The sequence below is a fragment of the Desmodus rotundus genome, chromosome 13 (genome assembly GCF_022682495.2).
Source record: "Desmodus rotundus isolate HL8 chromosome 13, HLdesRot8A.1, whole genome shotgun sequence".
Lineage (NCBI taxonomy): Eukaryota > Metazoa > Chordata > Mammalia > Chiroptera > Phyllostomidae > Desmodus > Desmodus rotundus.
Genome location: NC_071399.1, coordinates 50,483,724 through 50,507,937, shown reverse-complemented (window position 1 = coordinate 50,507,937; position 24,214 = coordinate 50,483,724). Strand labels below are relative to the sequence as shown.

The 24,214-nt window shown below is 38.4% G+C and overlaps 1 long non-coding RNA gene across 4 annotated transcripts in view; it reads right to left on the bottom strand.

Annotated features, from left to right (window-relative positions):
* Positions 1–24,214, bottom strand: part of LOC123480579 (uncharacterized) — a 147,083-nt gene that overhangs the window by 110,250 nt on the left and 12,619 nt on the right. The window contains exon 3 of one of the 4 annotated variants that reach the window (XR_006656646.2): positions 10,480–10,661. The exons of 2 other annotated variants lie outside the window; for them this stretch is intronic. This is a non-coding gene — a long non-coding RNA (uncharacterized lncRNA). Of the gene's footprint in view, positions 1–10,479; positions 10,662–19,761; positions 20,020–24,214 lie in introns of those variants that run through there. One more of the 4 variants, XR_006656644.2, reaches the window with a different exon arrangement.

The window sequence follows — 24,214 nt, the reverse complement described above, 5'->3', positions numbered from 1 at the left end:
ATAATCCCAGCAGTGAAATTCCTGGGTCAAAGGGCAGTTCCATTTTTAGCTTTCTGAGGAAATTCCACACTGTTTTCCACAGTGGCCTCACCAGTCTGCATTCCCACCAACAGTGCACTAGGGTTCCCTTTGCTCCTCATCCTCTCCAACATTTGTTTGTTGATTTGTTTATGTTGGCCCCTCTAACTGGTGTGAGATGGTACCTCATTGTGGTTTTAATTTGCATCTCTCTGGTGGCTAGTGATGCTGAGCATCTTTTCCTATGTCTCTGGGCCCTGTGTATGTCTTCCTTGGAGAAGTGCCTGTTCAAATCCTTTGCTCATTTTTTAATTGGGTTGTATGTCTTCCTGGAGTGCAGTCGTGTGAGTTCTTTATATATTTTGGAGATCAGGCCCTTGTCTGAGGTATCATTGGCAGATATGTTTTCCTATACTGTTGATTCTCTTTGTATTTTAATGGTGTTTTCTTTAGCGATGCAGAAGGTTTTTATTTTGATGAGGTCACATTTGTTTATTCTTTCCTTTATGTACCTTGCTTTAGGGGATGTGTCTGTGAGGATGTTGCTGCGTGGAATGTCTGAGATTTTCCTGCCAATGTTTTCCTCTAGGACTTTTATGGTGTTACAACTTATGTTTAAGTCTTTTATCCATCTTGAGTTTATTTTTGTGTATGGCATAAGTTGGTGATCGAGTTTCATTTTTTTGCATGTAGCTGTCCAGATCTCCCAACACCTCTGTTGAAGAGGCTGTTTTTGCTCCATTTTATGCTCCTGCCTCCTTTGTCAAATATTAATTGACCATAGAGACTTGGGTTTATTTCTGGGCTCTATGTTCTGTTCCATTTGTCTATGTGCCTGTTTTTATGCCAGTACCAGGCTGTTTTGATGACAGTGGCCTTGTAATACAGTTTGATATCAGGTATTGTGATCCCTCCTGCTTTGTTCTTCTTTCTCAAAATTGCTGCAGCTATTTTGGGTCATTTATGGTTCCATATGAATTTCTAAAATGTTTGTTCTATATCTGTGAAATATGTCATGGGTATTTTAATATGGATTGCATTGAATCTATAAATCACTTTGGGTAATATGGCCATTTTGATGATGTTAATTCTTCCAATCCACGAGCATGGTACATGCTTCCATTTGTTTGTATCTTCCTTGATTTCTTTCTTCAATGTTTTGTAGTTTTCTGAGTACAGGTCTTTTACCTCCTTAGTTAGGTTTATTCTTAGGTACTTTATTTTTCTTGTTGCTCTATCAAATGGGATTTTTTCCATGATTTCTGTTTCTGCTGTTTCATTGTTGGTATACAGGAATGCCTTTGATTTTTGAGTATTGACTTTGTATCCAGCTGTTTTGCCAAATTCATTTATTAGGTCAAGTAATTTTTTGGTGGAGTCTCTGGGATTTTCTATGTACACTATCATGTCATCTGCAAACAGTGCCAGCTTCATTTCCTCCTTTCCAATGTGGATGCCTTTTATTTCTTTTTCTTGTCTGATTGCTGTGGCTAGGACTTCCAATACTATGTTGAATAGGAGTGGTGAGAGAGGGCATCCTTGTCTTGTTCCTGATCTTAGTGGGAAAGCTCCAAGTTTCTGTCCATTGAGTATGATGTTGGCTGTAGGTCTCTCATATGTGGCCTCTATTATGTTGAGGAATGCTCCCTCTATTCCCACTTTGCTGAGTGTTTTTGTCATAAATGCGTGTTGTATCTTATCAAATGCTTTTTCCCCATCTATTGATATGATCATGTGGTTTTTGTCTTTGCTGTTGTTGATGTGATGTATTATGTTTATTGATTTGTGAATATTGTACCATCCTTGCATCCCTGGGATGAATCCCACTTGGTCATGGTGTATGATCTTTTTAATGTATTGCTGAATGCACTTTGCCAATATTTTGTTGAGAGTTTTAGCATCTATGTTCATCAGCGATATTGGCCTGAAGTTTTCTTTCTTCATTGTGTCTTTATCTGGTTTTGGGATTAGGATGATGCTGGCTTCATAAAAAGAGTTTGGGAGTCTTCCATCATTTTGCATTTTTTCGAATAGTCTGTGAAGGATAGGAGTTAGCTCTTCCTTAAATGTTTTCTAGAGTTCTCCTGGGAAACCATCTGGTCCAGGGTTTTGTGTGTTGGGAGGTTTTTTGATTACTGCTTCCATTTCGTCTGCTGTTATTGTTCTGTTCAGGCTTTCTGCTTCTTCATTGAGTTTTGGAAGATTATATTTTTCTAGAAATGTGTCCATTTCACCTAGTTTTCAAATTTCTTGGCATATAGTTCTTCATAGTAATTTCATGCAATCCTTTGTATTTCTGTGGTATCAGTTGTAATCTCTCCTTTTTCATTTCTAATTGTGCTTATTTGGGTCCTCTTTTTTTCTTGATGAGCCTACTTAAAGGCTTGTCAATTTTGTTTATCTTTTTAAGAACCAGCTCCTGGATTCATTGATCCTTAGAAATGTGCTTTAGTCTCTATGTCATTTAACTCTGCTCTGATCTTGGTTATTTCCTTCTTTCTACTTTTCTGGGCTGTCTTTGTTGTTGTTCCTTGCCTTCTTGTATGCATAGGGTTAGGTTGTTTATTTGAAATGTTTCTATCTTTTTAAGATAGGCCTGTATTGCTATAAACTTCCCTCTCACGACTGCTTTTGCTGTGTCCCATAGGTTTTGGGTTGTTGTGAGTTCCTTTTCATTTGTTTCCAGAAAGTTCTTGATTTCTTCCCTAATCTCATTCTTGACCCATTCATTGTTTACTAGCATGCTATTCAATCTCCATGATTTTGAGTGTTTGGGGCTTTTTTCCTTGAGATTTGTTTCTACTTTCAGTCCCTTGTGGTCAGAGAAAATGCTTGGTATGATTTCAATTTTCTTGAACTTGTTGAGTCTTGTTTTGTGTCCTATCATGTGGTCTATCTTTGAAAATGTTCCATGTACACTTAAAAAGAATGTGTATTTTGCTTCTTAGAGTGAAAAGCTCTCTATATATATCAGTTAAGTCCATTTCATCTACGGAATTATTAAGTGACACAATATCCTTGTTGATATTTTGTTTGTAAGATCTATCGATTTTTGACAGTGGGGTGTTAAAGTCCCCTACTATATTTGTGTTGCTGTCAATATCTTTCTTGAAGTCCTCCAAGATTTTCTTTATGTATTTGGGTGCTCCTATGTTGGGTGCATATATATTTACAATGTTGATGTCTTCTAGGTGGATTCTTCCTTTGAGTATTATGAAGTGACCTTCTGGGTCACTCTTTATGGCCCTTCTTTGGAAGTCTATTTTGTCTAATATGAGTATTGCTACCCCGGCTTTTTTTCCTGTCCATTTGCTTGGAAAATTTGTTTCCAGCCTTTCACTTTCAGTGTGTGTCAGTGTTTTGTCCTGAGATGGGTCTCTTGTAGGCAGCATATGTGTGGGTCATGTTTTCTTATCCATTCTGCTATTCTATGTCTTTTGATTGGAGCATTTAATCCATTTACTTTTAAGGTTATTATTGATAGGTAGTTATTCATTGCCATTTTTTTCATACCTGTGTTCCTCTCTCTCTTTTCATTCCTTTCCTTATAGCAGTCCCTTTAGCATCTCTTGCAAAGCTGGTTTGTTGGAGGTGTATTCTTTATATATAGGTAGATAGATAGATAGATAGATAGATAGATAGATAGATAGATAGATAGATAGATCATGCTATTATAGTTGTCCCATTCCCCCCCCTCATTCCACTCCATCCTTCCCATCCCCTCCCTCCCACATTCCCCCCCTATTGTTCATGCCCATGGGTCATACTTATAAGTTCTTTGGCTTCTACATTTCCTACACTATCCTTACCCTCCCCCTGTTTATTTCCCACCTATCATTTATGCTACTTATTCTCTGTAACTCCCCCCCCCTCCCACTGCACTGTTGATAACCCTCCATGTGAGCTCCATTTCTGTGGTTCTGTTTCTGTTCTAGTTGTTTCCTTAGTTTGCTTTTATTTTGGTTTTAGGTGTGGTTGTTTATAACTGTGAGTTTGCTGTCATTATTATTGTTCATATTTTTTATCTTCTTTTTCTTAGATAAGCCCCTTTATCATTTCATATAATAAGGGCTTGGTGATGATGAACTCCTTTAACTTGACCTTATCTGAGAAGCACTTTATCTTCGCTTCTATTCTAAATGATAGCTTTGCTGGCTGGAGCAATCTTGGATATAGGTCCTTGCTTTTCATGACTTGGAATACTCCTTTCCAGCCCCTTCTTGCCTGTAAGGTCTCTTTGAGAAATCAGCTGACAGTCTTATGGGAACTCCTTTGTAGGTAACTGTTTTCTCTTTTCTTGCTGCTTCTGAGATTCTCTCCTTCTGCTTAATCCTGGGTAATGTAATTATGATGTGCCTTGGTGTGTTCCTCCTTGGGTCCAGCTTCTTTGGGACTCTATGAGCTTCCTGGACTTCCTGGAAGTCTATTTCCTTTGCCAGATTAGGGAAGTTCTCCCTCATTATTTGTTCAAATATGTTTTCAATTTTTTGTTTTTCCTCTTCTCCTTCTTTCACCCCTATAATTCGGATGTTGGAATGCTTCAAGATGTCCTGGAGGTTCCTAAGTCTCTCCTCATTTTTCCAAATTCTTGTTTCTTCATTCTTTTCTGGTTGGATGTTTCTTTCTTTCTTCTGGTCCACACCGTTGATTTGAATCCCAGTTTCCTTTGCCTCACTATTGGTTCCCTGTACATTTTCCTTTGTTTTTCTTAGCATAACCTTCATTTTTTCATCTAGTTTTTTTTACCAAATTCAACAAATTCTGTGAGCTTGTTGATTGCCAGTGTTTTGAACTGTGCATCTGATAGGTAGGCTATCTGTTCACTGCTTAGTTGAATTATTTCTGGAGCTTTGAAGTGTTCTGTCATTTGAGCCATTATTTTTTTTTTTTGTCTTGGTGCTTCTGTTACTTAAAGGGGCCAAGGTGTATTCTTTTAGACTTCTTTTGTCTGGGAAACTCTTTATTTGGCCTTCTATCTTGATTGATTGCCTTGCTGGGTAAAGTAGCCTTGGTTGCAGGCCTCGGTTCTCATTACTTGCAATATTTTTTGCCCTTCTCTTCTTTCTGGCTTAGAGCGTTTCCAGTGAGAAATCAGTTGCTAACCTTGTTGGGGCTCACTTATATGTTACTTCCTGCTTCTCCCTTGCTGCTTTTAAGATCCTTTCTTTGTCTTGGAATTTTGCCATTTTAATTATGATGTGTCTTGCAGTGGGCCTCTTTGGGTGCCTCTTGCTTGGGACTCTCTGTGTTTCCTGGATTTGTGTGACTTTTTCTTTAATCAGATTAGGGAAATTTTCCGTCATTACTTTTTCAAACAGGTGTTCTATCCCTTGCTCCTTTTCTTTTCCTTCTGGTATCCCTATTATACAGATATTATTATGTTTCATGTTGTCCTACATTTCCCTTAATTACTCTTCATTCTTTCTGAACTTCTTTTCCTTTTCTTGCTCTTTCTGGGGTTTTCTTTCTACTTTGTCCTCCAGCTCAGGGATCCTATCTTCTGCTTCATCAAGTCAGCTTTTGATACCTTCTACTGTGTTCTTCAGTTCAGAAATTGTATTCTTCCTTTCCTCTTGGCCCTTATTGATAGTTTCTATTTCCTTTTTCATGTTGATATAGTTTGCAGTGAGTTCATTGTAGTTTCCCTGTAGTTTCTGGTAGTTCTCTGTGGTCTCAGTGAGCTTCCTGATAACCATTGCTTTGAACTCAGTATCTGATAGTTGACTTGCCTCTATTTCATTTAGCATTCTTTCTGAGGCTTCCTCCTTTCCTTTCATTTGGGGATAGTTTTTTTGTCTTCCCATTGTTTGTGAGACTCTTCTCGTCAGCCTCTGCTTCTTAAATTGATCTGTTCTGACTCCCTGGGTTTATGGTATGAACTTCTATGGTAGAATGCCAGTGGGATTCAGTGGTGCTGTCTCCTTAATCTCCTGAGCTCACTGGTCTTGAGCTGATATTTATGGGTCTAACAGGGTCTAACTCTGGTCTTTTCAGAGCTTCAGGTTTTATTTTCTCATCTGTGGGAAAAGGAGAAAGAAGAAAAAAAAAGGAGAAGGGAAGGAAGGAAAAAGTAATACAAATGGAAAGGAGGGAAGGAAGGAAGGAAGGAAGAAGGAATAAAAAAAGATCAGAGGAAAGATAAGAAGACGGAATTTTAACAGAAATTAAAATAAATAAATAAATAAATAAATAAAAGAAGGCAGGAAGAAGGAATAAAAAAAGAAAGAAGGACAGAAATAAAGAAGGAATTTAGGGGTGAAGTGCAAAAAAAAAGTCTTCTGCTGGCTTTAAACCGGTCAGGTCAGTTCTGATGGTCTTCCTGTCTGTGAATCGGGAGCAGGTTGGTGGAGCGATTGGTCTCACTTTCCTCCCTTCCTGAGCCACGCTCTTTACTGTTGTCCAGCCTCCATTCCAGTTCCTCAGGGTCCTTCTGCTCCCCCCTAGGCCTTTAGTTCACCAGTTGTGCTGTCCTTGAGGTGCACCAATTAGGGGCAATTCACACTCCAACTTCTTGCTCTTTGCTGTCCTAGATGCTAGGGGCTCTCATGCTCCTTCAGGGTAGTTCAGGCCCCTACTGGGTGAAGTGTTTCTGGGGACTGCTGTCTCCCCTAGCCCTCCAGCTCCCCTCTGCTGGGTGTTCTGCCTTCCTCCTAGAGAGTGAGTAGGCCCTGCAGGGCTCTGTGCACAGGGGCTAGGTGGGAGATGTTCAGTCGAGGTGCTTCAGGTGTGGTCACGTGTGGGCAGCCAGGCCATTGATCGGGTTGCACACCAATCCCAGGCTTTTGGCCTGTGCGCCCTGGCAGCTGGGCCATTGATCAGGGTGTCTACCCACCCGGGGTTTCAGGTGTGGGCGCCCAGGCTGCTGATTGGGGTGCGCACCCACCTGGGGTTTCAGGTGTATGCTGGGGCTGCTTTTCCGGTGTTCACAGTCCAGGGGCTGAGGGGGTGGGGGCGCAAGGGTCCATGGCTGTTGCGGAGAATTCTCTAAACAGCCGCTGAGTGCCTCTATTTTCTTTTCCTTTTTGAGAAATTCTTCCTATTCAAGCCCCCCTGGTCCAAACAAGCACCTGGCCTCTCACACAGCCCAGTCTGGCTCTCTCCCAAGAATCCTTCAGCAGACCCTGCTGCCTGGCCAGGGGCTTCAGCCGCCCTGGTCTGTGCATGGGTCTCAGGGATCTTATTGTCCTTAAGCACTCTTCTTACTGTCTGATCTTTCAATGTCCTCTATCTTTGGTCTCCGATCTTCATATATGCTGGAATACCATTGGCTGTTCGCTCTGTTCCTCAGATCAGCTAGGTGTTTCACTGGTGCTGAGGGGCAGTGGACTCTACTCCCACCTATCTCGCTGCCATCTTCCAGAGAAAGACTAAGATCTTGACTTCATGAAATGATGTCAAGCTATTTAGCTTTATTGCACACTGAGTGTACAGCTCCATATTTCCATCAGTAACTATTTTTTCAACACAATATGCATAGAAGTGTAGTAGGTTCTGAGCAGAATGCATGGAGACTAGAGGGGCAAATTTCATCTGTGTATCCCTTTTAACGGATGAAGAAGGCTCCTTCAAATGGCACCAAAGAAGTCAGAAACAGACTCAGTCCAATACAAAACTAGTTACAAAGACTTCTCTATTTCACATTTATTTTTCAAAGAGATATTTTTTGTGAAATCAAAGGTCCTTCTGAATCTTGACATCTTACTACTCTAGTCTCCTCTTTCATGGCATTTTACTCAAAACCTATGTTCCTGCTTCAGGAGGTTTATGAGTTAAACCTACTTTCATTCCTCTTTCCCTATTTATGTTGTAATAATTTCTTGTACCAGTGATTTTTTTCTACCTGACATCTTCTACTGTGTCATAAGCCTTTACAGAGTGGGAACCACATTTAATTTTTCTTTGTACCCCTGAACTAGTATAATTTCTAGTATGAGAGGTGGCTCACTAAAGTCAGTTGGTTGTTTCATTGATGGAATGGGGAAAGAACAAAGACCCAAAATGGTAATGGTAAAATCTCTCCGTTTAATTTATTGGAAGAACTATGGGAATATGCCTGGAATTCTACATTTACCTTTTTTATATGCCCATCTCTCTCACTAGACTATGAATTATTTGAGAACAGAAAGCATATTTTGTTCTTGATTGTGACAGAAATCATTAATTAGTGGCTCATTTAATACCTCCCTTGCAAGTAAGTGAAGTTCATGTGATAGAATTCTAGCCAATGAGATGTAAGTGAAAGTATGAGTGGGACTTCAGGGAAAAAAAGAAGCAGACTCAGCTCACATGCTTTCTTGCCCTTTTCTGTTTCCCTTTTCCTACCCAGACTGCAGAGGAAATGCTTAGAGGTGAAACAACCATTCAGTGAAGGTCAGCAGCACATGGTAAGGATGGCTACGCTAAAGAACAGAAAATATCTTTACTTCATCTCAATATTGAGAGACATTCACTTAGTGTAAGATTCTAAGTTGATATTTATATTCTCTCAGCATTAAGTAATTATTGTTGCCAATGTTACTTTTAAGACTCTACTCTAACCACCACTCTAATTGCCTTTACTTTGTAGGTAGTTGAGTCTTCCCAATGGATGTTTATTTAAAATTTCTTTTTCTTTGGTGTTTTGCTTCACTGTGAGATATTTACATATGAATTTACCTTTTTAAGATTATAGTTGTGATTATTGGCCTTCTTGAAAATGAGTATTAGAGTTTTCCAATAATTAGGAAAATTCTCAGTCATTATCTCTTCAAATATTGCCTTTTTTCCATTATTTTGATTATTGCCCTCTGGAAATTTCATTAATGTATGCCAGAGATTCCTACCCTATCTTCCATGTCTTTAACTTTTCTTTAATGTTTTTTTTACCTCTTGATTTCTATGAACTATATTATGTATAGCTCTTTAGTTTTGTCTTCCAATCAAGTAGTGTCTCTTTTGTTGTGTCTGTCTTATCTGCTGTTTACATTGCCTAATTACTTTCAATTTGTATATTTGTTACTTCTCTTAATTCTATTAAGTTCTCTAGTGATTCTTTCATAAATACATTTTGTTATTGTTTTAAAATTTCTAATTCTTGTTCATGTGCTCAAGCTTATCCTTTATTTCTCAAAACATTAAATATAGTCCTTTTTTATCTTGAGTGTCTGATAGTTCCAATATATGAAGTCTTTGCAAGTCTTATTCTCCTGTTTACTATTTTTGCTGGTTTTCCATTATGATGTCTTGGCTTCTTATGTGTTTTGTGAATTTTTTTCTGTAGGCAGATCAATTTTCTTGTAACATTACCAGTGAGAATTCTTTGAGGCCTAGGGTTTGTTTTGAAGTTGCTTTGCTTACATAATATGCCTAGAAGTACCATTAACCTGAATCTACTTTATATTCTTTACTTGGTTTTTCTGAAACACAAAAACATAAACTATATTGTAAACCCACATGAAGTCAGGGTCATGGTTTTGTGCTCTCAGGAGTGATTACCACATCCTCTGTGCAGCACCCAGGTTGAAGCAGGTGAATTTATTTATTTTTCCTTCTGGATGGTGGTTTTACTTCTTGTGTATCATTACACTGAAGATGTAGAACTTTGGATGCTAGCTCTATATTGGGTTATTTTCTATTGTCTTCAGCTTCTTGTAGGGACATTACATTTTACTTCCCGACTCCTGCATGTCACCAAGCAGTAGCTCAAATTTTCCTGGATTCAGTAGAAAACCTCAGAAAGATCACTTTGGCAGTCTGTTGCCATATAGGTCTCACTTTGTTTCTGACCTCTGAGGATTCTTTCTTAATGATGTTTTTATTATTATGTTTTATTATTATTACTATGTTTTTTCCAGCATTCTGGTTGTTTCAATGAGGACATCACTCAAACTGATCTGTCTGACCTAGTACCAGAAACAGAAGTAAAGACAATTGTTTACATTGATTAAAAAAATTCAAAATAAGCTGAAAATCTACCTTTAAAAATTTGGGGTACATATACACCATAAATGTCATAAAGCCCTTTAAAGGAATGTGGTAGGTGCACATACACTGACATAGAAATATCTCTAACATACTTTTAAATGAAAGAAAAACGTTATGTATAATAGGATTCTGCTTATGTAAATAAGAAATGTATGTGTTTTGCAAGAACACATTTTTATTTAATTGCATAGGAAAAGATCTAGATGTTTACATACTAAAATTAAAGGAATTTTCTTTGTATTTTCTTTTTTTAACTTTCTGTAATGAAAATGTATTCTTTCACTACTTGGGTTTTTCAAAAATAAACACAAGTTTAAAGGAATAAATGATGTAAGACATATGAAGCACTTAAAGTGTCTGACACATCATAAGAACTTAATAAATTTTCACTTGTTATTATTCTTATTTAAAAATAAAAGTTATTGATGGGATGCTGCAGGATATGATGGTGGTTTGTACTTTACAACAAATCAGTAGCAGACTTTGGATTGGAAACTTTTCTTTTAATTAAAAGTACAGATCTTCCCTGGCTCGTGTGTCTCAGTGGATTGAGCACTGGACTGTGAAGCAAAGGGTCGCTGGTTTGATGCCCAGTCAGGGCACATGCCTAGGTTGCAGGACAGGTCCCCAGTAGAGGGTGCACGAGAGACAACCACACATTGATGTTTCTTTCCCTCTCTCTAAAAATAAATAAATAAAATCTTTTTTAAAAAAAAATAAAATAAAACTACTGATCTACTCCTAAACCGTAATTTGTAGATCACTTGTTATATTTGCTACTTTCAGATAGGTACTATTTTTAAAAAATGAGTTTAAAAAATATGATCTGTGATCAAATACATTTTTAAAATGCTGAATTATACAAAGTATAATAGTTTTGTTTTTAACAGGAGAAGATGTCAAAGCTATCCAATTTTATTATGCATTATGGAACTCAAAGAGGGAAATTTTGTATGAAATACTCCCCAAAGTTATTGAACCCCCAAATCTCTCTCTCTGAAACATCTTCAGGAATTTCTTTTCCATGAAATGCCTTTTAAGAAATATTTCACTAGACCACAATACAGATAACAAATATCACAATATTCATTTACTCACTCAGAACAAATTGTGAGTTTTTATAGCCAGGTTTTCATGATGCTTAATGGATAGTGCATTCTCTCCCCCCCCCCCACCTTTAATTTGTCTGGAACAGGTTCCAAGTATAAACACTGATTTGTTTTGTAAGTGAAGGAAAGAGGCCTTTCTGTCTATGCCTCATGCTTCTTTGGGTTAGCATTGATTAATGGGTGGAAAATATGAAGCATCTAGAGTGGTTTCTCAGCATCAAATAATCTAAAGCCAAACAACAAAGGGCAGGCATGGAAAATAACAGAGAAAAGAACAAGACCCCTGATGTCTTTCTTCCTGCTGACTGTTACCACACAACCAAGGATCCTGCTGATTGGGAAAAAAATACACTGCCAACTGTAATCGGATAAAAAGTGTTTGTTGCACATGCTTGAACTGCAGAAAATAAAACTCAAAAGATATCAAAACAAATATGCAAGTGCTAAATTGTATACTATTAATATTGAGTGTGTATATGTTAAATATCTCCATCCCCCACCTTTAACATCTGCCAGTTGCACCATGTTTGCAGAGAACTATTGTCCTTGATTTTTCATCCATTTGAAAATAAGCCATTCAAACCTGTCTGTTCTCACAGCACCAACTAACCAAAGGGCAGGCGTGGGAAAGAAAAGGAGACAGACCAAGACCCATGATATCCTTTTTCCTGCTAACTGTTAGCATTTTCAGATACACCCATCCTCAGCACAAAAATTTTGGAGACACAAATCATAAGCTGGAGATGTAGAATGGGGACTTGTGATTTGTTCAGAAAAGTATTTCTTCCATTTGTAATATAAGAGCACAGTTTTATTTCTATAGTATGTTAACTGGGTCACACTTAAATTATTTTTTTAGCAGTTCAATAACTTTATTTATTTATTTATTATTGTTGTTCAAGTACAGTTGTTTCCATTTCATCCCCTCACAACTCCCCCCTGCCCCATCCCTCCCCACTTCCCACCCTCAATCTTATCCCCTTTGGCTTTGTCCATGTGTCTTTTATACAGGTTCCTTGATAATCCTTCCCCTATTTTCCCCCATTATTGCTTCCTCCCCACCCCTCTGGTTACTGTCAGTTTGTTTATTTCAATGTCTCTGGTTATATTTTGCTTGCTTCTTTGTTTTGTTGATTAGGTTTCACTTATAGGTGAGATCATATGGTACTTGTCTTTTATCACCTAGCTTATTTCACTTAGCATAATGCTCTCCAGATCCATCCATGTTGTCGCAAAGGGTAGTAGTTCCTTCTTTCTTTCTGCTGTGTAGTATTCCATTGCGTAAATGTACTATAGTTTTTGATTCATTCATTTACTGGCGGGCGCTTAGGTTGCTTCTAACACTTGGATATTGTAAATTGTGCTGCTATGAACACTGGGTCGCAGAGGTTCTTTTGAATTGGTGTTTAGAATTCTTAGGGTATAATCCCAGCCGTGGAATTGCTGGGTCAAAAGGCAGTTCCATTTTTAGTTTTCTGAGGAAATTCTATAATGTTTTCCACAGTGGCTGCACCTATCTTCATTCCCACCAACAGTGTACTAGGGTTCCTTTTCTCCACAACCTCATCAGCACTTGTTTGTTGATTTGTATATGATGGCCATTCTGACTGGTGTGAAGTGGTATCTCATTGTGGTTTTAATTTGCATCTCTCTGATGGCTAGTGATGCTGAGCATCTTTTCATATGTCTCTGGGCCCTCTGTATGTCCTCCCTGGAGAAGTGTCTGTGCAGGTCATTAGCCCATGTTTTAATTGGGTTATAATAAACCCAATTATTTGGGGTTTAGATTATTTTAGATTATCCAAATTAGATAATCTAATTATCAGATTAGACTTAGATTATTTTAGATTGTGGGGAACCAAGGAGCCTTTACCTCTAAGAGCTGTCTACAAAGCAAAGGATCTTTGTGAACCATAATTTTTTTAAACACTCTAGAAGGAGAAGATCTCTTTAGTGACATCAAAAAAGGCTTTTTCATTCTAATTCACAGGGAAATTTAATTGAATAAAAGTGTCTTCACTGGCTGCAATTTTACATAATTTTTCTTCTCAATTATGTTATGAAAGCAAAATAACAACAAACCATGATAATGTGGATTCTGTATTTTTCTTAAGCATAAAACTGTTAACTAAGGTCAGTTTTTCCTGACTGTTGCTTCTGAGTGGGTGTGATGTAGCAAGAACACTGGTGAGAAGGAGGTATATGGTTTCCTGTCTAAGTCCAGGAAATTCTCAGTTCTGATAAAAACTGAAATTGATCATTCAGTTAATAACAGGTGACAGAGCCTGGAATGTATTTTCTGCAGCCCTATATTTGTTAAAATTGTTCATCTGTGTTCTTTTGCTACCCGTGAAAGTGACAGTGAAAAATAGCTGTCTGTTATCACAAAAATAAAATGTAGTGCAATAATGATGCTTGAAGCTTCCTGCGATGTTGGAATTTTTAGAAATCATTAATAATAAATAACCAGCAATGCCATGAGCAGATGATAGCTCTTCTCTGTGGTAGATAAAACTCTCCATTATAAAATAATAATGTACTAAGTCATATGTCACAGCCTTCAGCAATTTTCCTAGTTATTTTACTTTAACACCTGTATCACCAACATTGGATTCATTTTACAGGTGGGAAAACAAAGGCTATTCCACCACATAAATGTTCAGAATGAATTAAGGTATTGCAACTGAGATCCTCAGCTTACCTCCAGGTTTGAAATGAAGGCCTCTGACATATTTGTTAATGTGGCAGGCACAAGAAGAAATCATTGATTAATGAGTTGGTATTGGAGTAGAAATGGTGTTCCAATAATCACAAAATCTAGGTCATTTGTTTCATCCATCAAATTCAAGAACAAGCAACAACATGATAAATTAGTGAGAGGTGGATGTGGCCCATATTTCTCAATGTGTAGTTTGGGGCCACATGGGGAGTAAGTAAGTGTTCTCTAGAGGAAAGGAAATAAAATCAAAGCTTGCAAATATGAAAGAAAAACACTCAAGTCCAAGACCTTTGTTGATCAACTCAAGGGCTTTAATACTCAGTTTTCAGTGTGTGGGAGGGGCCTAAAGCAAAGAGCAAGTTCAGACACTTCTCTAAGTGTTCAGAGACACTTCACTCCTCTCATCCTCCTCAGTTCCACTCAGTAATTATTCAAGAACCTGATGGTTTTCTCCTAAGTACAAAATCTGCAGGAATCTAAAATGGAAATAAACATGGCTGAAGCACTCAAAGCCCAGAACCCATGGATAGGGACTTCTGTAGGGTAGTTCTTCCCTGTGCTGTCATTTGAGACTTTCTCTTTATTATACCTTAGATTAGTCCACTAGAATAAAGTCTGGCTCAAGCTCTTGGCGATCTTTGCTGAAGAAAATTCATAAGATGAATTCTGAGATACAAATTGTATGACTTTTACCAGAAGCTTTCCCCTCTGGGACTTTATTTCCTTATGGGTAATGGAGGTGAGGACGATTAAAAACAAGATCCCAAATCATAGGCCTTGAGCTCTGGCCTACCTGATGGCTTAAGTGACTCCCTGCTTCAAAAGTGTCATGGGAATGTAAAATACAACATAGGGAATATAGTTAATAATATTCAGCTATGTATGGTTCCAGGTGGGTACTGGACTTATTAGGGGAATAACTTTATAAGTTATATAAATGTCTAACCACTATGCTGTACACCTGAAACTAATATAATATTGGATGTCAACTCTCGTTGAAAAATTTTTTAAATATTAAAAGAATAAATCTTCATTAATATATAATTAACTTGTTATTAAAATTTTATTTTTATGACATCATTAAATTCATTTACTTTATCACACATGCATATAAAAATAATTGTATGGTGCTTTTGTGTTAGCAATATTGGTATTAAGCAAAGTCATGGGTCTTAGACCTGGTTCCAGTCTACATGTATATAGCCTTTTGCTTTGTAAATTCCTAGGATAATGATCTCAAACAAATCAGAAATACAGAAAATCACATAAAACAACTTCCTGAACATTTACTACCTTTCCTCTTTGACAATTATGATTATGACAATTGTGAATTATGGTTCATAGCTTTGAAATAGTTGTAAATAATCTATCTCCTATGTTCTTTATACATTTACAGAACTCAAGATCCTATTCCAAGTAAGGAAGCAGATCTTTTCTCCAGTTTGCCAACTGTTGAAACTGTAGGCAGGCTCAATGATAGTGATTTGCAGAAGAACCTTAAAATGTAAGCTTTCTTAAAGAACACATCATTTAACCTCATATAATCTATGAACCACATTTAATTGGATACCATGATCAAATTTCTTACCAGATCTTAATAGCCAGAAATTCAATTTCTTCTTTTAAGTTAAGCTCCCCACCCAATTAAAGGATATTTGAGGGCAGAAGGAGGAAAAACATATGTGTATATATCTTTATAAGGTCATAGGCCAAAATTAAGACAGAGAGAGACAGACAGGCTGTCATCTCCACTGTTTTCTTTCTCATATAAGGGATTTCAAAACAACTTGCCAACAGGATCTCAACCACCTTGGAGCAAAGGAGATGGCATCTCCTATTCTAGAGCTCTAGTAGGAAATTGCTTCAGAAGAATTGATTGGCCTCTCCTTCATGTAACACCTGATTAATATCCTTGACAGATTTAATTTTCAATGGAAGGAGAGCTCATTAGTGTTTCTCTGAAATGGCCCTGTGTATTGAGAGCTGATTCCCCTAAACTTGGCTTGCTCATCCTTGTGCAGCATCTTCAAGAAAAGCGATCCTTCCACATTTGCTGGCCTTTGACAACCAGAGCCAGGAAAGTTCCCTGACACATTTGGATTCTAACTGGGGTCAGTGTCCAACATCCTGCAAGCTCTCCTGGAGATCATAATAAACTTTCCATCTTCTCTCTTGTTTGTATTACTCCTGGGAAGCACCAGATTGGGCAAGCATCAATATTTTAATGCAGCAACATGATAAATAGCCACAGTCAGGGCTTGCAATTGAATTTTTGAAATGTTAAACTGGAGGAGGTAAGAAAAGCAAAGAAAGCAAAGAAAACTCCACAAAGAAAAATCAGCTTAAGAGCCTTAAGAATACAATTCTATACAACAATCTTTAACACAAAAACCCTCAATCTCAATATGTTGATCATTGAATTTATAATTTTCCCTCCAACATCTAACCCTCTATTTTGTTTCTAATTTCAGAGAATGACATCACTGTCAGATTCATTGTACAAGCAAACACCTGAAAAGAAATCCTTGATGTCTCGCTTGCTCTCAGTCACCATGTAAAATCTGTCACCAAGTCCTGTTGATTTTACCTCTTCAATGTCTCTTGAATCTGACTCCTCTCTTATCTCTACTGTCTACACCATCGGCCTTCAGCTGGTTAAAACTGCTGAGTTCTTTATCCTCTGTTGGTTCTTACCTTCTACATGCCACAGCTAGAATAATCTTTTCCAAACATAAATCCAATAATAATATGAACTTCTTTAACACTCTTTATTGCCTTCTTATTGCTCTCCAGATAGAGCTCAAGATCCATTATCTGACTTACACAATTTTCAGTGTTCTGGCTTTGCCACCTCTCCAGCCTGATTCTGAGCACCTTCCTACACCCTTCCTTGCTCACTCAGACCTCCTTCCAGTTCTTCAAACTCATACACTTCCTCCTAACACAGGATTTTTTTAAAGTATATTTTATTGATTATGCTATTACAGTTGTCCCATCATTTCCTCCCCTTTATTCTCTCCTGCCTAACATCCCTCCTCCCAACAGCAACCCCCCCCCCCTTGCTTATTAGTTCATGTCCATGGGTTGTACATATAAGTTCTTTGGCTTCTTCATTTCCTATACTATTATTAGCCTCTCCTTGTCTATTTTGTACATACTAATTACTCTTCTTATTCCCTGTACCTTTTCCTCCATTCTCTCCCCTCCCCACCCCTATTGCAAACTGTCCACGTGATCTCCTTTTCTGTGATTCTATTTCTGTTCTAGTTGTTTGCTTAGTTTGTTTTTGGTTTTGGTTTTTTGTTTTGTTTTGTTTTTAGGTTCAGTTGTTGATAGTTTGAGCCTGTTGTCCTTCTACTGTTCATAGTTTTGATCTTCTTTTTCTTAGATATGTCCCTTTAACATTTCATATAATAAGGGCTTGGTGATGGTGAACTCTTTTAACTTGACCTTATCTGGGAAGCACTTTATCTGTCCTTCCATTCTAAATGATAGCTTTGCTGGATAGAGTCATCTTGGATGTAGGTCCTTGCCTTTCATGACTTTGAGTACTTCTTTTCAGCCCCTTTTTCCCTGCAAGGTTTCTTTTGAGAAATCAGCTGGTAGTCTTATGGGAACTCCTTTTTAGGTAACTGTCTCTTTTTCTCTTGCTGCTTTTAAGATTCTCTCCTTATCTTTCATCTTGGGTAATGTAATTATGATGTATCTTGGTGTGTGCTTCCTTGACTCCAACTTTGGGACTCTGAGCTTCCTGGACTTCCTGAAAGTGTGTTTCCTTCACCATATTGGGGAAGTTCTCGTTCATTATTTGTTCAAATAAGTTTTCAATTTCTTGCTCTTCCCCTTCTCCTTCTGGAACCCTTATGATTCAGATGTTGGAACGTTTAAAATTCTCCTTAGGAGGCTCCTAAGCCTCTCCTCATTTTTTTGAATTCTTGTTTCTTTATTCTGTTCTGCTTGAATGTTTATTTCTTCCTTCTACTCCTGGTTTTTGATTTGAGACCTGGTTTCCTTCCCTTCACTGTTTGTTCCCTGTATATTTTCCTTTATTTCACTTTTCATAGCCTTCAGTTCTTCCTCTATTTTGTGACCATAGCCAAGCATTTCTGTGGGCATCCTGATAACCAGTGTTTTGACCTGTGCATCTGATAGGTTGGCTATCTCTTCATCACTTAATCCTATTTTTGGAGCTTTGATCTGTTCTCTCATTTGGGCCATATTTCTTTGTCTTGGCGCATGTGTTATGCAATAAGGTGTGGAGACTTAGATACTTGCCAGGGCAGGGCAACTCACATAAGCAATGTGGTGCTGTATGTGGGGGGCAGGGTCAGACAGGGAACAGTGCTGCTTGCTCAGCTCTCTGCTGACTTTCAGTCACTTCCCCCACTACCCACAATCAAACTGGACCCTTCTGGTGCTGATTCCCAGGTGGGTGGTTTTGTGTACTTTCCAGGACCCTGTGGGTCTCTCCAATGAGCTCTCCTGTGAGTCTGGGAGTCTCTCCTGCCACCACAACCCCCACAGGTTTTATAGCCAGAGGTTTTGAGACTTTCTTTTCCCATGCTGGAACCCTGGGTTGAGAAGTCTATCTCACTCCCTGGCTATTCCTCCCAGTTTATCCTCACAGAAATGTGGGACTGCCAGCTGTCATTTTTACAACCCAGTCCCCCTTTGTTGCACAAAGTGCAAACTGCCACTTTGTTGCACATCCTGTCTGCCCTGGCTGCCCATCTCCACCCCTCCTACCAGTTGGGATGAATGTTTGTCCTTTAACGCCTTGGTTGTTGCACTTCCATACACTTTGATTTTCTGGTAGATCTGGGGTCTTTTTTTGCTTTTAAATTTGTTGTTGTTCTTCTTTTGGTTGTGCAAGGAGGCGAAGTATATCTACCTATGCCTCCATGTTGGCTGGAAGTAGCACAGGATTTTTGAGGTGTCATGATGCCAGGTGTCTAATGTTCTTTGTTCACATTTCTACTTCCACTCTTCCTAGTTAACCATTGATTACCACATTTCCAATCGGAGATCTCTCAAGTCTGAGATCAAGTATCGTTTTCTCAGTAAATACTTTATTGATTCCCTCAACCTAGGTTATGTACATTGTCATAAAACTGTCTTCCTTTCCTTCCAAGTACTCAGTTAACTTTCAATTTTCATCTGTATGCTTATTTGACTCCATCTGTGTGCCTTACTCAAACACAAGTTCAACACAGACAGGAACCATGTCTGATTTTTTTCCCACTATTATACTTTTCCTATTCATTTCAGTGAAAAATATTTTTAAAATCTTCCACTGCAATTGTTGTATTTGCCTATTTCTCTTTTAATTCTATCATTTTTTCTTTACAAATTCTGAAGCTACATTATGAAACTCTACCAGTTTGAGACTATTTTCTCATCCTAGTAGACTGATTCTTTTATCATTTTAAAGAGTCTCCTCTTGCCTTACCAATTTACTTTGTTTGATATTAATATAACTAAGCCTGTTTCCTTTTGGTTAGGGTTTATGTGGTATTCCTTTCTCCATTCTTTTACATTTATTATTTTTGTGCCTTTGTATTTAAGATCCTACTCTTTCAAGCACTGTATTATTGGGTCTTCTTATTTTTTAAGTACAGTCTGACAGTATACATTTTAAAAATTGTTTATATTTGATATAATTGCTATAACATTTGAGTTTAAATTTAGCATCTTACTATTTTTTTCCAATTTACTCTATTCATTCTATGTTTCTTTATTTTATCCTTACTTTCTTTTAGGTTAATCAAGTGGGTTTGACCACTTTATTATTTTTTTCCCACATTTTGGCAGTTATATAATCTTTTGGCATTCAGAGGCTACTTTAGAGATTCAACATGAATCCTTGAATTATTCAAATACAAAATAGTAGTTTTAAAATCAATTCCTGGGCACTGAAAGGACCTTTGAACACTTAGGATTTACCTACATTTGTTCTGAGTTTTATACTATAGTACTGTCATATATTTTAATTGTACATATATTTAAAACCCCATTAAGACAGTATTAACACTGTTTTAGAGAGTCAATATTTATTTAGAGTTATTTACATATAAATATTTTTCTTACTATTCTTTCCTATAATTTTTTACTGTTAACATCACTCTTCTTGTGCTTGAAGACTTCTCTGTCCATTTTCCTTAGTGTAGGTATTGATGACAAATTTCCCCAGAAAATATAGTGCTCAAGGTTCTGGATCCAGTCAAAAATTTGCAAGAAACACAAAGAAAAGAGGGACTTATTGAACTGTACCAGGATTATGAGATTAACAAAATTAAGACTTTGGGAAATTATACAGGTCATATGGCCCAGGGTCAACAAGAGATAAAGCCTAAGAAGGAAATGTACAGGCTCCAGTACATTAAAAGAGATTTACATAATGTAACAAATCTTTTTTAATGGGCAAGTCTAGAAATGCATATCTGGATAATCAAAAGAAGCACAATAAAGAGATTGTAGTAAAAGTATAATAAAATAGTAATGGCTGCTGTTAGGGAAGGCAGCAGTACATTGCAATTGAGGTAGAACTCAAAGATACATTTCTGAATGGTTGGCAAAGTTCTGTTTCTTTACTGTTGTTGCAAAGGTGTTCACCTTAAAATAATTTATTAAGCTATACATTTGCTTTGGGTGGTTTCTGTATCTGTGTTTAGTTTATAATAAAAAGATAGAAAATAAAAATCAATGAGAAATTAGTAAATTTTATCTTCAATATTGAAAAATAATTTTTAAATTCCTTGATTGGAAGGGGTTTGTCCAACAGTATCGAGTCTGAATATGTATTAACCTGGTGAATACTCACCATTAACAGGTGACACACTAAGAACTGCCTCACTATTGCTTGAGGCTCTTTTAGTACAGGAGCTTAACAAGAAGCTGGCAGGTGGCAGCAGATCTCATAGTGCCTTTGGCTTTTTGCTGATCCATCCCAGCCTTGGCACTGGTGGCAGCCAGTTTCACTATGCAACTTGGCCCCTCCCACACACATCCAGGCACAGGCTGCTACCATTCATGAATCACTATGTAGCTCCTAACAGGTGGCCCAGGGCCAGTCACAGGCCATGTCTTACATTGACATGCACCAAAGTACCTCCCAAGAGGCCCCAGAACAAACACAACCAGTGGCAGCTTCTAACCATAACAGACATGACCCGACAAGCTCCACAAGTGGCATACCCAAAGAGAGGTCTTGGCATGTACTAGACCCTTCTGGGGTGACTCCTGCTTTGTGTGGTTAGCCCCCTCACAGCAACTCATACTCCGTGGTCAGTTAAATATCACAGTCAGACAGCCTGATTGTAAACCTCATCCACATTTGGGTCAACAACAATCAAGATTCAACTGTAACAGGAGGACTCACATAAACCCCACAGGAGATGACATTCTTGGAGCATGCACCTCAGGTGATCAGAGTGACTGCACCACTCAGCCCAACAGGACACCTACTACATAAGGCTACCCTACCAAAGCTGGGAGACAAAGCAGATCTATCTAATATTAGAAACAAATGCAAGGGGTAGCCAAACTGAGGAGACAAAGAAACATGTCTCAAATGAAAGAACAAGACATATCTCCAGAAAAGTAACTAAATGAAATAGAGGCAAGCAATCTAGCAAATACAGAGTTCAAAACTATGGTTATAAGGATGCTCCAGGAACTTAGGGGAAGAATGGATGAACTCAATGGAAACTTCAGCAAAGAGATCACAAGCATAAAAAAGAATATAGAAACCATAAAAATATAATATCTGAAATGGAGAATACACTAGCAGGAGTCAGCAGCAGATTATATGAAGCAGAGGATCACCTTGAAAGACGACATAGCAGAAAATACCCAAGCAGAGCAGCACAAAGAAAAAAGAATTTTTAAAAAATGAGATAATTTAAGGGACCTTTGAGACAATATCAATCATAGTAACATCTACATCATAGGGGTACCAGAAAAAAGGAGAGAGAACAAGTAACTGAAGACCTGTTTGAAGAAATAATGACTAAATACACCCTAACCTGATTAAAGAAAAAGACACACAAGTCCAGGTAGTGCATAAGTCCCAAACAAAATGAACCCAAAGAGGCCAACAAAGAGACACCTCATAATTAAAATGGCAAGAGTTAAAGACAAAGAAAGAATCTGAAAAGAAGCAAAAGAAAAACAGGTTGTTACCTACAAGTGAGCTCCCATAAGAACATCAGCTGATTTCTCAATGGAAACATTTCAGAGAGGCAAGATGACAGAGGAGCAAATGGAAACCACACTAACTTCCTTCCAGCACCAATCTGGAATTACAACTAAATTGTGGAGAAATCACCCGGAACAAACAACTGAATAATACCGAGAGAAGTCTTATAACCTCAGACACACATAAGAATCATCTTCAGCACTAACTGACTGGTAAGGAGTGTGAAGGAGACTGGAGAAGGCTGGCTGAGCAGTGACAGGCAGCAGTGCTGGAAGGACAATTAGGCAACAAGTTGGATCTTCCTGAGAAGTGTGGGGTCCAAACCCTAAGCAGGGATCCCCAGCCTAGAGCTCCAGAGCTCAAAAATTACACAGACAACAACTGACAGCTGAAAAATGTCAGGGTTGATCTCTACCAGAGACAGACAGCTGGAAATGCAAAGAGACCTGTAAAGAGTCAATGCACAAATTTTCATTTGCAGCCACTTACCTGGGGCTCCAACAAAGGCAGGAGTAGAGCGGCCTGGAGATGCCTAAGGAGACAATGGGAACGGAAGCTTTGGGGAAAGAGCTGAGAGAGTAGCTGCTGGGATCCCAGTGCTGAGTTATCCCTTCTAGGACAGCGGCCATTGAGCTCAGGCAGACCACTCCCCTCTGAGCGGTAGCAGCCTAAGGGAAAACAGCCCCCACTCCTAGGAGCAACTCTGCCATGGCTCTTTGGTGCATAAGCCTGACTCCTGGGTGCAGAGTGAGTGGATTGGCAACTGAAGGAGACAGTAGATCCTTGGCAAAGAGGGGGCAGAGTGGACTACAGACATATGAAGAAAGACTGGGCATGGAGGCTTTGGGGAGAGAACTGAGAGAGTAGCCTCTGGGATGCTGGTGCTGAGTCACCACTCCTATGGCACCAGCTGTTCTGCTCAGGCAGACCACTCCTCTCCAAGCAGCAGCACCTGAGGAGAAAAACCAGCCGCACCCTAGGAGGGAATTGGCCCCACCTTATGGGAATTAAGCTTGACTTTTGAGTACAGAGTGACTAGATTAACAATTGAAGAAGACAGCCACAGATAGTAGATCCCTGGCAGTTTTGGAGCAGGCTGCCTAAGGTCAGAGGGGATCAACATCAGGCATCACCACAGGCAGATCCAGAAAGAAAAAACAGTGGTAAATACTAGAGGCTACTGAGATGACGAAATCCACTGTGGTCTTCTCCATGATTAGTGATATTTTCTTTCCTGCATAGCTTTTTAACATTCACTTCTTATCCAGCAAGTCTGTACATATAAGTAACTAGATTTTATACTATAGTTTATTACTCTCCTTTCCTATAATAGTCTTAATCTCTTTACACCCTTATTAATACTGGTTCATTTACTGTTGATAGTGGGATGTCAGTAGGGAGGGGAGATATTTTTGCAGATATGGCTGTGTTCCCTGGGCTTTGTGGTTGTGTTCTGGCAGCACCTGCACAACACTATACAAGATGTGGTGGGCAGAGGGAACCCTCAGTAAAGCAGCTGGAGGGAAGGGCCCACCAAAGAAGGATCCGATCACAATCAAACCCAATTATATCCAGAGAGCCAACATAAGTGGTATAAAGGGCATCCCAAGAACATCAAGTTCAGAAGATCAAGGAGACTGCACCACTGAATTTCACAGGGTTCCTGCCACAGAAGTTTGCAACATACACTCAGGGAGTCAAAACAGATCAATTTAAAAAGGAGAGGCAGACAAGAAGACTCTCACAAAAAAATGGAAAGACAAAGAAACAACTCCCAAATGGAAGGAAAGGAGGAATCCTCAGAAAGAATGCTAAATAAAATACAGACAAGTCAACTATCAGATATTGAGTTCAAAACAATTGTTATAATGAAGCGCCATGAGCTCATTGAGAATTACCAAAAACGATAGGGAAACTACAAGGAACTTACTGAAAACTATAACAACATGAAAAAGGAAACAGAAACTATCAAAAAGGGCAAAGAGGAAATGAAGAATACAATTTCTCAACTGAAGAACACAGTAGAAGCAACCCAAAGCAGGCTAGATGAAGCAGAGGATTGAATCAGCAAGCTGCAGGACAAGGTAGAAAAAAACTCCAAGAAAGAGCAAGAAAAGGAAAAAACACACAAAAAGAATGAAGAGGAAAATGCAGAACAACATGAAATGCAATAATATCCATATAATAGGGATTCCAGAAGGAGAAGAA